Source organism: Notamacropus eugenii, chromosome 5 (genome assembly GCF_028372415.1).
Source record: "Notamacropus eugenii isolate mMacEug1 chromosome 5, mMacEug1.pri_v2, whole genome shotgun sequence".
In the NCBI taxonomy this organism is placed as follows: domain Eukaryota; kingdom Metazoa; phylum Chordata; class Mammalia; order Diprotodontia; family Macropodidae; genus Notamacropus; species Notamacropus eugenii.
This window is the reverse complement of record NC_092876.1, coordinates 437,426,671-437,444,807: the sequence shown is the minus strand read 5'-3', so window position 1 is coordinate 437,444,807 and position 18,137 is coordinate 437,426,671. Positions and strand designations below refer to the sequence as shown.

The window sequence follows — 18,137 nt, the reverse complement described above, 5'->3', positions numbered from 1 at the left end:
CTCTTCATGACCCCATTTGGAGTTTTCTTGGCAAAGATACTGGAGTGATTTAGCACTTCCTTCTACAGCTCATTTTAGAGATGAGGTAATTGAGGCCAAGAGGGTTAAGTGACTTGTTCAGGGTCACACAACTAATAAGTATCTGAGTTCATATTTGAACTCAGGTCCTCCTGATTCCAGGTGTGACACTATATCCATTGTACCACTCAGCTGCCCACAATTTATATATTTCAAATGCCTCTCCCAAGGAGTGATTATACAGTAATTCATCTGCATTGTAAAGGGGGAAAAGAGGAAGTCCATGCATGACATTTATAAATCCAAAAGAGATGTATTAAAAGATATTCTTTTCAGTCTGTGCAAGGATGATGATGAAATGGCCTTTCAAATATGTGTTCAGATTTGAGTGATGTGATGGTGTGGCAGTACCTCTTACGATGGCTCCCTAGCTTCCCTTGAGCATGGTAATTGGGTTGAGAGGGATGAAGGAATGGGCCTGGAATATTTTGGAATTTGGCTAACAAGCATGTGGTGGGAGCAATATTCTAACCCCCAAGCAAATTAATATGCTGGGGTTTTTTTTTCCTTAAAAGGTATTGAGACCATCCTCAAGACTTGATTGGCTCAGGGATCTAAAGGCTCAGGCTCTTAACATTACTGATGTCCACAGGGGACTTATTACTGCTTGAGTACAAAACAGTATCAAGGAACTCCAAGGGCTCTCTGATATTCCCGTGGTGGATCATAAGAGCTAGTTTGGGTAAATGTAATGTTAATGCAAGTTTAATGGTGGGTAAAGGGAAGAGTTAAAAATCTTCCTCACCCATTAATAGACCTCAATACATTTTGTTAATTTCTACTGAGGCACTGGGTCAGAGGGTCATGGCTTCAGGCTTTGAAAAGTGTATAAATACTCTGAGGTGAAGTTTTACTTTGGGGCTTACTCATTGGAAGTGTTTGACCAGATGAGACTCTGGGTAACCAATAAAGACTCCTTTCCCTCCAACTTTGAAAACCCAGATGTTGCTTCTCTCTCTGGTAACTACGTATGCATGTAATGGTCAGGCAGTTGGATCTATCTGTTGATCTGTGATGTATGTATGCATTGCTTATGGTCAGACAGTTGGAAGCCCTGTCTTTTGATCTTTATTTCTCTGTTTGTATTTTCTCTGAAGTCCAGGGTGCTGACTTTTTCCCCTGAACTAAGTGAATGATATATGTGTTTGATTAAAGTAGATTGTTCGCCCCTCAAAAGTTGTTTTCCTTTTAGAAATGCAGATCTAAGAACCTGTTCAGCTGACCCTCCTGTGTATGTCCTTGCTGTTACAGTAAGGCAGCTTCATTCAGCTGATTAAACTCAAGGTGACCTTCAATACTCCTTTTTGTTAAATATCCTTCTCCTGCTATTGCTAGATAAACCTCCTTTTGTTAACATCGAGTGATCAGCCAATGTCTCATTTTGTTCCAATATTGAACCTAAAGTACTAAAGTTGAGCCCTGCCCTAACAAAGGGAAATTGGGGGGAATCTTAGCATTTATCCCAGATATTATGGGGCTATTTGGGGTCATAATTGGGGAGGGAGGGAAATCTTTTCATTGGTTTCAGGAGGAAAGTCAACAAAAAAGCAATAAACAATTAAAACCATACAAATATACAGGATAGTAGACAGTCAATATGAATGTCTGTCTCCCTGAAGAATTCTGTCCTTTGAGTTGTCTGGCCAGTATCAGGAGAATGGTTTTGGGCTATTGTCTTAAGTGAGGATCGTAAGCTTTATGGAAGTGCTTATACTTTTACTTATCAGGATTCTACGAAGAATGCTAACTCAGTCTCCTCATCAGTAAAATGGACATAATACACATGTATCTTCACAAGGGAATAAATATGTTCATGATAGATATAGCTTTTTAGAGAGGTGTGTATTTATGAATATATTTTCTAGCAAGCAATATCAATTTATTGACATTTTCCAAAATCAGAAAAGATAGTACCTGCAGTTAAATTCTAAGAAACAACTATAACCTTATATACACAAAAAGAAAGATTGTAGAAATCATAAATCATACATTACAAAATGAATTGGGGTGGGCATAAGGTAAGGAACCCTGCAGCACAAGCTCCTAAAATGCACTCCTTTTGCCTTTTCTGTCCCAAACTGAAACTCCAGGCAGTGCTCCAGTGAGCAAATGCATGCTATGGGCTGCAGGGTAAACATGACCAGGTGAGCCCCCTCTGTCCAAAGGCAGCAGCGAATGCTCAGATATGACTCACAGTTCATATTCTTCCTTTGCCTGGTGACTAATGCCTCGCAGATGTTCCATTGTTTGGTGAAAGCAATTATAAGTGACGTCTAAGTCTCTTTCAATATATTTCTCTCCTTTATTTGCTTTTTAAGATTAGTTATTGTCTTTTTGGAAATAAGGCTGTTGGTCAGTTGTCTTTTTTTGGTGTGCTTGTGGTTGAACTCAAAGCTGCAAAATTGAGAAAGCCAGTAGCTCAAGAATCAGGTACCCCAAATGGGAACAAAAACAAGTCAACCCACAAATTTCTGTGTATATATTTGACCAGAGTGAAGTACCGTAAGTCAGCAATCCTGAATTTTATTAGGAAGATTATCAGTGCTTCAGCCAAGGTTCCTGACCCAGCACCTCATCTTCTTTTCTCAATCGCTGGACCCAGCAGAGTGGGACTCCAGGCCTCACCACTCTCAGGAAATGGATTTGGAGGCTGCTTCCCCTGGAACTGACTACCAGGTTTGCAAGGAATGCCTGCTACCCTCTTCCATGTCACTGAACTGCTTGAAAAAATAAGTCCTCAACTTTCCATTTCTACCAAATTCCTTGGTGGGTGGAGGTCAAACAGGTGGCAGTGGGATGTCCCATGTAGAGGACAGTCTCCTTTACTCAGTGTCTACCACTAATGACTGTGAAAATAGTGTATCAGTCCTTATAACTGGGAAAGTTTGTTTCTAACCTTGACCTCTTTCAGGGTCTGAATATGGAGGTTTGGGCTATGTGTAGGGACACTTCTTACTCTCCCTTGCTTCATCCAGTTGTTTGAAAAAACAGCAATGGTGCTGCAGCCTTCTAAAATCTCAGAGAATCCACATACCAGGCCTCATACATACCACCAGGACCTTGTTTAGTACTTATTTTGGTTGTTTTTGTCATTTTCAGTCGTGTCTGACCCTTCATGACTCTGTTTGTTTTGGCAAAGATACTAGAGTAATTTGTCATTTTCTTCTCCAATTCATTTTACAGATAAGGAAACTGAGGCAACTGGGTTAAGTGACTTGACCAGGGTCACACAACTAGTAAATGTCTGAGATCGGATTTGAACTCAGGTCTTCCTGACTCAAGGCCACTATCTTCTGCATCAGCTAATTGCCTTTGTTTGGTACTAGAACCCCAGGTACCAGGCCCAACCAGTAGTCCGCTGTATGGTCCACATGGAGGATATCTTCTGGGTATGAATTATTCCCAGTAGGCTGAAATGAAGCCAAGGAACCAGCATTAAGTATCAGCCTAACAATGTTCTGGGAGGCATTCTCTAGAAATCTTGTCTATTACATGTGTTTCTTGGATATGCGTGGAACATATAGACTTTTAATGTCTCTTTTTTATTTGACTGATTCACCTCTTTTCCTATCTTATGTCTGTCTGACAACATGATTTACATCAAAGGTTCTTAAATTTGGGGGTATTATGGGTCCTTTTGGCACTCTGGCAATGTCTAGGAACTGCTTCTTGGAATAGTTTTTTTTATATGCATAAAACTGTGTAGGATTACAAAAGCCAATTACATTGAACTACAGTAAAAACTACACACACATACACACACATATACACACACATACACACACACAAAATTCATGATCCCTATGTTAAAAAACAACTAGGTGGTGCAGTGGACAGAGCAGTGGTCCTGGAGTCAAGAGGACTTGGGTTCATATTCAGTCTCAGACATTCACTAACTCCAGGACCCTATGCAAGTCATTTAATCCTGATTGCCTCCTCCCCAAAAAAACCTTCAACTCCAAAATATGTTTATTCTGCACTTTTTCTCTTGTTCAATTTTCCCATGGGCAATATGCGGTTGTTGCCTGTTTTCATGTCTGCTCTACGTCTCTCTGTTGTCTTTGGTTCATCTACAACTTTCAATTCCTTGGAGACTGTGCAAGATCCATAGTCATAAAGCATCCCAGAAAGGATTTTCTTAAAAAAGATTGGCCTTTGTTTCTGAGACAAAGTTGGGGTCACCAGAAATCTTACTGTTCAGCTCTATACCCAACTGATTGCTGATGGAGTCAGTCCAAGATTTTTGTGCGGGTAGATGAGCTCTATTGGTTGACTGGCCAAACTGCATGTCGTCATCTAGCCCAGTTGCTGGAGTCCCAGTGGTCTCCAAACTTTTTTTGATAATATGCTCCTATTTTAAAAAAATATATTTTTGAGCATGCACTACTCCCAGTATGCGTATATTTACTTATTTGTACATTATAGACATGTACTAATATACCATTAGGACAACTAAGTGACATAGGGATAGAGTAAAGGGACGGAATCAGAAAGACCTGAGTTCAAATTTGGTCTCAGTACCTTGATAGATGGACCTGGACCCTGGACAAGTCACTTACCCCTGTTGGTCTCAGTTCCCTCATTTGTAAAATGAGCTGGAGAAGGACATGGCAAACCATTCCAGTAACCATGCCAAGAAAAACCCAAATGTGGTCACAAAAAGTTGAACACAACTAAAACAAAAATATACTATTATTTGTATTTTAAAATTTTAAGAAGTATTAACAAGGATGAGATAAAGACCATAAATCAATAAGCATTTATTAAGTATATGCTATGTACCAAGGACCATAATAAACTCTGAGTGTACAAGGACAAAAGAAATTCCTGTCCTAAGTGCTTACATTCTGTCAAAGGAAACATGAAGATATATTAACAGATTAAAATAGATATGAGGAAAATATAAGATAATTTTGTGGTCAGCTTAGGTGACTGGGAAGATGATGGTGTACCCTCAACAATAATAAAAAAATTGAGTTTAAGATATCCACAGAATATCCACTTTGACATATCTAATAGGTAGTTGGAGATGTGAGATTAGATGCTGAGAGATTAGTGCTGGAGAAGCAGATCTTAGAATTGACTGCACAAGAATGATAATTGAAACCATGGGAGTGGAGGAGATCACCAAATAAAATAGAGTAGATGAAGAGAAGCGAGACCAGGACAGAGGCTGGGGGAACCCCCACAATTATCATGCGGATAAAGATTCAGCACAGGAGACAGAAAGTGGTGTCAGGAAAACCTGGAGAGAACTCAAAGAAGAAAAGGTGATAAACAGTCAGTTTTCCGAGGAATCAAGAAGGATGTGAGTTGAGAACAGATCATTAGGATCAGCAATAAAGAGGTAATTAGTGACTTTGGAGAGAGAAGTTGCAGTTGAATGATGGGACTGGAACCCAGATTGTAAGGAATTAAGAAGAGTAAGAGGAAAGGAAGTAGAAACACTTATTATAGCTAGCCTTCTCAAGGAGTTTAGCCAGGAAAGAGAGAACAGCCATAAGGAGAGCCAAAAGATGATGAATGAGGGGAAGGAAAGGGATGAATGGATCAAGTGAGATTATTTTGAGGATGGGGGACATGAGTATATTTGTGGGCAGTAGTGAAGCAGGAAGTAGATAGGGAGTGATTGAAGATTAGTGAGAGACAAGGGATAATAGAGGAGGCGATCTGCTGCGGAGGATGAGATGTGTGGGATAAGTTGTGCAAATAGAGGATTTTGCCTTGGCGAGAAGGGCCACCTCTTCATGTGAAATAGGGGTGAGGGAGGAGATGGTAGCAGAGTAATGTGAAATGAGGAAAAGGGAAAAGATAGAGTTTAGTTAAATACAAGGCAAAGTTTCTCACCTGAGGAACTAGACAAGGGAGGGCTGGACAGAGGCATCAGAAGATTTGGAAGAGTCACTGTGATGAGTGGGATGGTAAACCAATCAGGAAGGTATAAAGGGACTGCCCTGCCACAGTGATGGCCCAGTTGAGATTATATAACATCAATTTGTAATAGAAATCACTTAAAGTCTCTGAATTTCTCCATCTGTAAAATGAAAAAAAACTGAGCTAGATATTTGTGGAACTTCTCTCTTCTTGCTCTGAAATTTTTAACCAGTCACTATCAGATTCATGTCCCTTACAAGTATGGAGAGCATTCCTTCCACATTTTATCCAAATTACCTCTGCAAGTGTGTAACAGGGCAGAGAAAAATGAGACACATGAATCATCTTAATTCATCTGAAGTCAAACATTACTTAAATACTGAGCCAAGCAGGATCCATGCATCCTCCAAGGCTCTTGAATTTACAAAAAGGGAGTTTACTGTGACATAGAAGGCTCCATTTCAGTTATTATGAAGTATTTGAGCTCTGAGTAAGGAAAGTGACTCATTTTTCTCCTCCTACAAAGATAAACAGGAAGCTCTAGATCTCTGGTCTCTGGTTTGTTTTTGATATTTTCTTATTTAGGCAACATTTACTGAATATACATTAGACAGAGAGGAAAAGTGTTGTCCCTGCATTTAAAATGCTTATAGTCCACGATGGCCAGGGCCATCTCCAATTGTCCTGATCTATATCCTGCCACTGGACCCAGATGGCTCCAGAGGAGACAGGGAGGCCGGTGACTTTGCACAACCCTCCCTCGTTTAAATCCAAGTCTCTTGTAAGTCATGGCATCACCTTTCTGATGTCAAGGCACAACAAAGGACAAACAATGACAACAGTCCATGATGGTTTTCCAGTAGCCCATTCGCCATACCTTAGGAAAGTTTCTCCTTTATCTTGGAGTGATTCTCATTTGTTAAGGAATGGGTTTTAATAGGGACTGATGGTCCTCATTTAGGTAACTTCTAGTAAGTTCCAGAGAAAGTATTAATTTGTAATAGTGTCAAAGTACCTTATGTGATGCAACTCAACATTGACTTAAATGAGATTTTACCCTTCAAGCTCTTTCTTTTGTCCACTAACATAGGAAAGACTAGGTTACTGGGTAGCTTGGAAGTTACTGGGGTTTTGGGAGGGGGGCAGAAGAAGGAAGGTGGTAACCAACTCAATTTCTGATTTACCAAGGTCCAAAGGTACCTAACTTATAATAATAAAGTAGTTTAGGTCCTGGAAGAATATGAATATGAAAAATATGAGCTTAGGCTGCTGACATAATTTCCTTATCACCTGAATGCATATAAAGCAGCCACTGGGCGTTCAAGGAACTCTGATGCTTGATGGACCACAATAGGCGAGAGAGCATCACTCAGGTGTATCAACTCACAGTGTCCTCAATGACCACCCTTTTTGAATAGCCTTCTCCTGCTGTGAGTCAGTCAGTTAATAAACATTAAAGGCCTACTATATGCCAGGCACTGTTCTAAGCACAAGGGATAGATATAAATAGCAAAAAAAAATACCCAAAACAAATAAACCCTCCCCTAAAGAGCTTACAATCTAATGAGGTAGACAACATACAAAAGACAGCTGAAAAGCAGGAGTGAGGGTGAGGAGAAGGAACCTGGTGTAGGGGCCATGGTGGATGGATCAGAGAAGTCCCAACTCGGTGCCATCAGGTGAGAAATGAGGAGGATTCAGTCCAAGTCAACCTTCTTTTGTTAATTACTGAATGACCTACAAATGTCTCCCTTCATTCCAGGATTGACTGATGGTATTGGACCTGAAACAGCCCAGCCCAGTAGACAGCCCATGCTCCAAAGCTGTTTGGGTCAAGATGGTGTATCATCCCCATGTCAAAGTGCCCATCTGTCTATACCTGGATGCTTTTGGTAGCCTACTTCAATTTACACTTTATAAAGTACAGTTGCTTTGAGAAAGAAAGGTTTTCCCTGTTATGATTATTTCAATTTATGTGTTACAGCCCATGCACACCCACCAGACACCTTTTCATTGCCCTTTGGATGAGAATCACTTTTATCCTTCAGAGACTATTAGCATTCCATGACTCACAACTAGACAACAACACTGGCAGAATATTAATGTTAAACAGATGGGGAAACTTAGGGTCACTAAAAGGCCTTTCCATTTTTACAAAACCATCCAGTTCACTCTTCTTTTCTTGTTTAATTCTGTGACTAACTCACTGTTGCTAGGTGGCAGTTGAGTGGAAGACTTCGAATCTAGCCTCACATATTTCCTAGCTATGTGACCCTTGGCAAGTCATTTAGCCTCTGTCTACCTCATTTTTTTCATGTGTAAAATGTGGGGATAATAATAGCACCTACCTTCCAAGGTTGTTATGAAGATAAAATGAATTCAGATTCATAAAGCACTTTGGAAAACTTTAAATGCTATATAAATACTATTATTATTGGTGATTTTATCATTATTATCCATTTGGACTGTCTGTCTAACACACACACTCACATTCCAGTAGATGAATTCTCTAGGTTGTCCATTGAGTTTCATGTAATAATAAATGCTAGCCTTTATACAACTCCCCAAGATTTGTAGAGTACTTCACAAATATTACCTCATCACAACTCTGTGAGGCTTGCGATATTACCATCCTCATTTTACAGATGAAGAAACCAAAGCAGACAGAGGTTTAGGTGACTTACACAGGGCCACATAGTAAGTGTCTGAGGCAGAATTTGAATTCAGACCTTCCTGACTGGAAGGCCAGCACTCCATTCACTGAGCAACTTATCTGGACATTAACATTCTTTATCCATTTGGTTTTTCCTATGTGAATGGTTAGGTCAAACTCTATTGAGTGACTATGGACCCCATTTAGGCAACTTTTCAATGTTCCCTAGGCTTGATACAACTAGAAGAAAGTCATCCACAAACAGGAGCTTAATGGACAGGTCACATGTCAAGGGTAAGATGTAATAGATGGACTGCCCATATACTTCATTTCAATGTTTATGATGTTAAGAGAAAGTAAGGGTTATTTGAGCTTGTTGGGTGGATTCCCTGAGCTAAATATATCAGAGAACATGGAGGAGAACTGCAAAGAAAAGTCAAGCACCATTTGTTTATTTTTTTGATTAATTATTTACTTAATTTTAATCTATGGAATAAAACAAGTATTTCCATGACATGGTATAATAAAAAAAAAGATGATTGCACATGGAACTGCAAATATGTTTTGTATAATTTGCTATTCCTGTTAAATATTTATTACATTATTATGTAAATTCCTTTTTTTCATTTTGTTCTTTCCTCCCTCCTTCCACTCTGGCCATTAATCTAATGGTTGCCAATAGATACAATGCAAATAGGAATATATATGCATGTATATACAAATATAATTATTCTATACATACTTCTATTAGTTCTTTGGATGCAGATAGTATTTTGCTTTATATGTCCTTTATGGTTAATTTGGCTTTTTATAAGTCAAAATGACTTGGTTGCTCAAAGTTGTTCTTAAAGCAATATTGCTGTAACTGTATACGATGTTCTCTTGGTGCTGCTCACATAACTCTCCATTATTTCATTTAAGTCTTTCCATATTTTTCTAAGATCATTGAGATCATCATTTCTTATAGCACGGTAGTATTCCATCACAATCATGTACCGCAATTTGTCCAGCCATTCCCTAATTCATGGGCAGCCTTGTAACTTCCAGGTCTTTGCTACCACAAAGAAAGCTACTATAAACATTTTAGAACATAGAAGTTCTTTTTCTTTTTCTCTAATCACCTTTGGAAATAGATATCATAATGGTGGTATTGCTGGGTCAAAGGTTATAGTTCTGGGCATAATTCCAGATTGTTCTCCAAAATGATTGGATCAGTTCACAATTCCACCAACTATGAATTAGTGTCCCAATTTTTCCACATCCCCTCAACATTTGTCACTTTCCTTTTCTGTCCTTTTAGCCAATCTGGTAGCTGCACCTACCATTCAGTTATCATTTGCCAACTATAGTGTAGAAGAGGATATTCTTGTCTATGAGATCACCAATCCACTTATAATGTATGAGTTTGAGGGATGATTATTTTACTTCACTAATATTTGCTTCTTTAGATTTCTTTAGGACTTCTTCCAAAGAGCCATGATTATTCTGGGAGATATGTATCTACATTTATATTGACTGGCTGGAAATTACTCATTAAATGTGCAATCATTCAATCAAGTCTCTCAGAGCACTCAAGCAAGACTTTTAGCAGTCTAGAACCCACATTACCACTTCCTGATTTATTTATTTGGCATTTTAAATATCAATTTAGAAAAAAAAATAATTGAATCAAAAAAGTCAAACATCAAACCAAACAGCCAGGGGTCATCAATTGTTAACATTTTTAAAAATTCCATAGTAAAAAAATGTTTGGTTTTCCATTACTTAATAATGTCAAAGTTTATCTCATGTGGTTTTTTCAATTTGATTTTGGGATCAATTTCCTTCTTAGTGGCAGTGACATTTCTTTTGTTTTTATAGACTATGCACCAAGATTGTTGACATATTTTATTTCATAATTAAGTCAGCAACCTTTTAGTGACTGTGGTTGAAGAGGGTGTGCTGTGAGCTAGGGAGGGGATGTGCTGCTATGGTTAGGGTTGGGAGGGAGGGTGCCAAGGGGCCATAGAGAATCATCAGGTAGACAGCTGCTATACTGCTTATAGCTGATATATAAAAATGTAATACTTTGTGCTAGCTGCAGTTTCTCTAAAAGTATATATCAACAATATTTTTACAGAATTAAACCTTGTGCTAGCTCCAGTTTCTCTAAAAAAAAATTTCCCTATCTGCCTTTTCTTACCTACCACACCATGCTAACCTGTATTTTTCATACCTACCAAACTAGATGCATTAGAAAGTAGCCACTACAAGATAGGAAGAAGAATCTCTGTAAAATAATAAATATTACTGGATAATATATACCAGACAAAATTTGAGGAAATAGCCAATAATGAAGTCTGTGACTTCATACGTCTCTATGAAAATGCATAAAACAGGGAGGTCACAAGCAAAGCTAGGGATCTTAAGGCAAAGAGTCGTATTGAACCTCACAAGTATAACTGATGCTAGTGGGCTGGAATTCACACTGGAATATTGCTTGGCAAAGGTACACCTTATTAAAAATAGGAATAAGAAGTAGGTTCTGGTAGTAGGGTATATTAAGGTATATGTATGCTAATAAATCCAAGAACCCAGGAAGAGAAATCTTAGCTAAATATAAAGTATGCATTAAGTGCTTATTATATACCAGGAAGTATTTGGGTGAAGATCAATGGAGAAAAATCCTGGCATATACTATGTAACATTTGGATTAAAAAAAAAAAGATGTTTGGGAAAAAAAAAATCACAAAGTTAGTGTGATCTTGTAAGTCAGCTAGGTCATAGCATGGATAGAGTAATAGACTTGGAGTGAAGAAGATCTGAATTCAAATTCTGCCTCCTGAAGTTATCAGATGTATGACTTTAGGCAAGTCAGGCAATCTGTCAGCCTCAGTTTCCTCACCTGCAAAATAGGTATAATAATGGCACCAACTCTGTAGTGTTGTTTTGCAAACCTTGAAATCTATAGTAGTAGTAGTAGTAGTAGTAGTGGTAGTAGTAGTGGTAGTGGTAGTGGTAGTAGTAGTGGTAGTGGTAGAGGTAGAGGTAGTGGTAGTGGTAGTGGTAGTGGTAGGCGGGAGGAGGAGGACACAGCTAGGTGGCTCAGTACATAGAATGCTGATCTTGGAGTTAAGGAGACTCATCTTCCTGAGTTCTAATCTAGCCTCAGACACTTACTAGCTGTGTGACCCTGGGCAAGTCATTTAACCCTACTTGCTTCAGTCTGCAAAATGAGCTGGAGAAGGAAATGACAAACCACTTCAGTATCCTTGCCAAGAAAACCCCAAATGAAGTCACAAAGAGTCAGAGATGACTGAAACAATTAAGTAGTAGTAGGTAGTTGTTGTCATCATTATCATGGGAGACTTCACAGAATACTTTCTGCTAAAGCTAATAAATTTTCAGCTTACCTCAATGATAATTTAATTTTTAGAAGATGTAAAAAGCAAGGAAGGGAACTGCTACTAATTCTTGATTGGATTCTAACCATCAAAGGTGAATCAGCAACTCACACAGAAAATATAGCACTTTAGTTGGGAATCGACCACTCCATTTTAGGATTTGTGAGAGAGCAGAAGAAAACCTCCCATTGTTTCACCTGTATCTTAACTTACCAGAGAAGATTAGATTTCAGCAGGCTCAGAGAACTGTTAGTATCCCTGTGGATTAAAATTCAATAGGGAAAGTCAGCTGAAGAGGGATAAGAAACTCTCAAGAAGGAGATTCTGAAGGTGCAAAGCTGAATCATTCTCAAGAAAATCTTCCTAAAGATAAAAATATTTATCCAACTTTTTGCAAAGACACATATAGAAGAGTAGAAGAGCTGTATAATGATAGTGTCTGGGACACTACATTTCAAAATGAATGAGCTGTTAATGAATATTTAAGTGAAGGTTTTGTTTTGAGCTATTGTTAAAAAAAGGAAGATAAAAGCAGGATGAGATCTCGTTCACAAATCACTGAAAGAAATATATATTTTACTTTTTTCCTCCTCTGCTAAGGAGAATGATCTTTGAACTAAAAAGGATAGGGAGCTGTGTGTAGTCACTTAATTCTTTTTCCCTCAGTTTCCTCATCTGGTAAAATGAGCTGGAAAAGGAAATAGCAAACCACTTCAGTATCTCTGCCAAAGATACTTTTAAGGAATTGAAACCCAAGATAAGTAAGGAGGTTAGAAGAGAGTTCCAAATTGGCTTTGCTGAGTTCATACCACATATCCACACGTGCTGATAAAACTAAGTGATATAATTGCAAAGATGATCATGCATGTTTAAAAGATCATGAAGAATTGGAAAGGTGCAGTGAAACGAGAGAAAGACAAATGCCAGGACATTCAGAAAAGGGAAGAGAATGGAATGTAGAAACAGCTGGTAAGCTTGTACTCTTGACATGTGACCAAGCCATCATGCTTTTGTTTGTGGAAAACATTGTACTGGTTGTACAAGAAAATTGCAAAGTCACCCAAATGTGATCTACAATCGCTGACAATCATTTGACCTAGCCATCTACAAAGGAAAAACCAAGTAGATGAAGAATGTATATTTCCAGATTATTACTAGAAAAATTCTAGCACATATTAAGGGGATAGCCTGTAAATATCGAGCAAGGAAAGTTTTGATCCCTTCAAGAACAGCTAATTTTTGTTTTTCAGTCATTTTTCAGTCATGTCCTACTCTTTGTGACCCCATTTGGGGTTTTCTTGACAAAGATACTGGAGTGGTTTCCCATTTGCTTTTCCAACTCATTTTACAGATGAAGAACTGGGGTGAACAGGGTTAAGTGACTTATCCAGAGTCATATAGCTAGTAAGCACTTGAAGCTGCATTTGGAATCAGAAGGATGACTGACTCCAGCCTGGTATTTTATACACTGAACCACCCAGAATGGATCTTCCCAGACTAATAACCTTTTTGGAAAAGATTTCTAAATTCTTAAATCAAAGTGATGCTAAATGTTAGTTGGCCAAAATTTCAGCGAAACAATCAATAAAGTCCATCGTATTTGTTTGTAGACAAGATGGAGAAATATGGTTCTAATGATAAAGCTAGGTATATTCAGAACTTGTTGAAAGCCTATAAACAAAAGTAGTCAGCAATGGGTAGCAAGCAACTTGTAGAGAAGTCTCTACTTCAGGGATCTTTCCTTAGACCTATTTTAGTGAAGATTTTTGTCCATGACATCAATGAAACTATAGATACTTATTGAATTCATAAATGACACAAATGCTGGAAGAGATAGCAGATGTCTTGAGTGATACGTTGGAGAAATTACTCTTTGGATTTCCTGAGATCCCCCAATTCAGAGTGAGCTAACCCATTCGGCTTGTGCTGAGGCAGAGCTGCCCTGGTAATTGATTACAGGTCAAGTCAAACTTCAGACCAAGCTCCATGGCATCTAGTCATCCCACCAAAAGACCAAGGCCTTGCCAACACAGACATCTTTCCATCTGCCCTGCAATTGTTTACTTATCCTTTCTTTAAAAAAATTGCCCTTTTATTCCCTTTTATATTTTTAACATTCCTTTTAAAATTTTGAGTTGCAAATTCTCTCATTCCCTCCACTCCCTCCTACACCCACTGAAAAGGCAAACATTGATACCCATTATATATATGGAGTCATGCAAACATATTTCTATATTAGCCACCACATAACATTCTGCCATCCACTTATAGCCTTATCCCATTACCCAGTCATTTGCTAAGTGTTATTGCTTTGACCTAGTGGCAGCTAGGTGGTTCAGTGGATAGAGCACCAGTGCAGGAGTCAGGAGGACCTGAGTTCAAATCTCACCTCAGACACTTGACACTCACTAGCTGTGTGACCTTGGACAAGTCACCTAACCCCAACTGCCTCATCCTGGGTCATCTCCAGTCATCCTGATGAATATCTGGTCACATTGGATTCAGATGCATCTGGAGGAGAAGTGAGGCTGGTGACCTGCACAGCTCTCCCTCACTCAAAACAAAGTGAAGTGCAAATCATGTCATCATTTCTCTGATGGCATGGTCTTCTTTGACAACGAAGGATGAACACACACACACACACACACACACACACACACACACACACACAATGCTTTGACCTCCTCAGCATTTCTTGAATTTGTCCTCTTTTCTCTACTCACACTTCAGTTACCCACACCAAGTACTATTTAACTTCAAATCCTCAGCACCTAGTGTATAGAAAACAATTAAAAAATATTGGTTAATTGATTAACAGATTTGGAACCCAAAAAGATTTTAACAGGTTAAAATGATGGCCAAACCTAATAAAAATATAAATAAAAAACAAAGTGTCATATTTGAGTTCAAAATATCAACTTCACAAGGAAAAGATAACAACAGTAGCTTCTCAAGACAGCCATCTGTTTGAAACAGATATCTATGTTTTAGTAGACTGCAAGTTCAAAATGTCCTAATGATACGGGGAATGGCACCCCCAAAGCTAATTATGATCTTAGGTTTCGTCAAGAAAGGCTTTGTGTCTAGTTCATGAGAGATAATTGTCTCATTGTACTCTGGCCTGCCCAGACATCTTGGGTGTTCATTTCTCAGCGCAGTGTTTTAGGAAGGATTTGACAATCTGGAAGGCATCCAGTGGAGGATAATTAGAATGATCCTTCCTTCATGGTACTTTTTATCCTGTTATGTTCTCCATGCTTGTATCCTATCAGTAGAATTTACTGACTTATATATTTATCCTGCTGGCTATCCAAAACAAAAGAGGGAAGGAACTCATCTCTCATAAGCCTAAGATTTGTCGTACATGCCAGACATAGGCCTGACAGAATGTCAGCAGCAGCAACATTTGGCTCAAGATGGGGGGTCTTAGGAAGACTTAAGTGGTCTTGAATAACCCAGTTCTTAACCTTTTTCTTTTTGAACAGCCAGATGGCACAATGCATAGAGTACTAGTCTTGGAGTCAGAAGGACCTGAATTCAAATCCACCACCATACACTTTCTGGCTGTCTAACCCTAGGCAAGTCAGTTAATGTGTGTCAGCCTGTTTTCCTCTTCAACAGAATGGAGATAATAATAGAACCTATTTCATAGGGTCATTGTGAGAATCAAAGAAGATAATAAATGGTCAAGCACCATATAAACACTAGCTGCTAGGATTCTTATGTCATTGCCCTCTCTTCTTGTTTAATATTTTTAAGTACATGAAATAAAATACACGATACAAAGGAAACAAATTACGCTGAAATAAAGATGTAATTTTTTTCCTGTTCAAGTTCACAGACTCCCTGAAAAGTCTATTAATGAACCCCTTATGTGCCCTTTGACTGCAGAATAGGAAATTTCTGTTCTGGCGGAATGGTAATAGAGAAACCAAAAAAAAAAAAAATGGGCCACACTCTGCATAAACCTTTGCCTAGATTGGAAAATGGTTCTTCTGTCTGGACAAACCTGCCGCCCATTCTGAAATTGAGCATGTCGAGGGCACAGGGGGCGCTATAAGACATGAACGCATATCCTGTGTCAACTCTTTTACATGAGTAAGTCCTTGTGGTGGGTGTGAAAAATAGTTCCTTTCTCTCTGGAAAAACAACAACATCGTTTTTATTCTTAGCTAAACAAACATGAAATAAAACCAGCATTTACGTATGTAACATAGAACAGAAAAGGTGAATCTGTTATATGTAGCTTGCTTTTCCTTTAAAATATATTACAAATTCAACTTGTAACTTTCGAAGTTGTCCTGCTTATCTCTCGTTGTTTTTGGCCTTTCTTCTATTCTCTTCTTTTCATTTTTTAAATGTGTCAATGACCCTCTTTTTAAATTTTATTTTTCCTTTTTTTAAACAATTATTGCTAGCTTCCTTCTTTCCCATAACACCTACCCTACAAATTGAAAAAGAAAAAAAACAAAACCCCTAAAGCGTATATATATATAATATGTAATATATATGTGTGTGTATGTGTGTGTGTGTATATGTATGTATGTATTTTCAAGCAAAATAAATTCCCACATTGGTTAGCTCTCTAATGCCTACCTAATTCTGCATCTTGATTCTATATATTTTATTGTCAGGTAGCATGCTTCCATCACTGGAATCATTTTTGGTTATTATACTGATCAGAGCTCATAAATCTTTCAGTTTTTTTCTTCATGGCATTGCTACCATATAATTTCTTTTCCAGCTCTAATTACTTCACTCTGCGTCAGATCATATAAGTGTTTCTTGACTTTTCTAACACTGTCCCTTTGGTCATTTCTTATAGCACAATAATATTCCATTATGTTCATATACCATAATTTGTTCAACTACTCCCTAATTGGTTAGCATCTCCCTAAGTTTCCAGTTCTTTGCTGTAAAAAAAAAGAGCTACCATAAATATTTCTTTATATATGATCCCCTTTATTTGAATAATTCAATGAGGGAGGGACAGAGGTGGACCTACCAGCTGTATTCCTGTATCAGAGGGTATGTACAGTTTAGTGATGTTGGAGGCATAATACCAAATAGCTTCCCAGAATGACTGAATGAATTACAGTTCCACCAACAGTTCATTAATATGTTCCTGTGGTCCTGCCCTGTTTTAACAATTATCATTTTCCTTTTTTTTGGACATTTTTGTCAATCTGACCGGAATGAGGTGCAACCTTCAAGTTTGTTTTAATTCTCATTTCTCTATTAGTGATTTGGAACATTTTTTCATGCAACTTTTGATAGATTATATTGTTTCCTTTGGGCAATACCTATGCACACGTAGTGTTTGACCACTTATCAGTTCCTTTCCTGAACCCTAAAAGGATCTGGTGCCAATCAATATAATATCTAAAAGCTCGATATTCCCTTGGGGCTTCTGGCATCCTTCCAACTTCTTCCCCCTCAGTTTGTAAGTCATTCTCTGATATGAACTTTTCCCAAGTTACCATATGGCATAAATTACCTCATTGTTCTGAATACCTGATCATGTGAATTCCAGAAATGCATGACCGTCTGACACAAGGACATGTTTAAGAGAGGACAAAAAAATCTTACTTGTCATTTACATCTTAGCTCAGAGTCAAGGCTGAGTATTTTACCTCCCCAAACCCAAGAGAGACATTTGTGAAACTTTTTCCCTAGTAGCTCAACAACGGAGCGTTTTGGGGAGGCGAATTGTAGCAATAAAAGACAAAAACCTCTTCTGAAACCCTTTTCTGGGTAATTATTTCATTTAAACAATTTCCCCAAATGTGCCTTAGAAGAGAGAAATCTAAATTTACCTTTGATCTGCTAAAAGACAGAGGCATTCCCTTTGAGTCACCTGTTGAAAACAAAGTTCTAGAGAAACTGCTTGCTCCCAGGCTCACTGTCCACCACAAACAAACATTGCTTTGTGGCACTGGGTGTGTGTGTGTGGTGTGTAAATAGATTGTGGGAAGGAAAGGGGCTGGTTTTTCAAGTTCCTGTTTCTCCTGCTCTGTTGGGTTCAATGCAGTTCAGCATTTGATATCCTTGGTCTACAAGAACAGGAGAGGAGATAAATCTCCCAATTCTAGCTTTCTGAATAAGGTAAGGACGGTGTAATGCAGGATAGAGAAAGTGACGGCTTCTTT

General features: G+C 38.3%; 1 protein-coding gene across 2 annotated transcripts in view; it reads left to right on the top strand.

The window, feature by feature from the left end:
• Positions 1-18,137, top strand: part of SYTL5 (synaptotagmin like 5) — a 238,839-nt gene that overhangs the window by 62,744 nt on the left and 157,958 nt on the right. The window contains exon 1 of one of the 2 annotated variants that reach the window (XM_072615178.1): positions 17,991-18,093. The exons of the other annotated variant lie outside the window; for it this stretch is intronic. The gene's annotated coding sequence lies outside the window, so the exon portion shown is untranslated. Of the gene's footprint in view, positions 1-17,990; positions 18,094-18,137 lie in introns of those variants that run through there. 2 annotated transcript variants of the gene reach the window in all.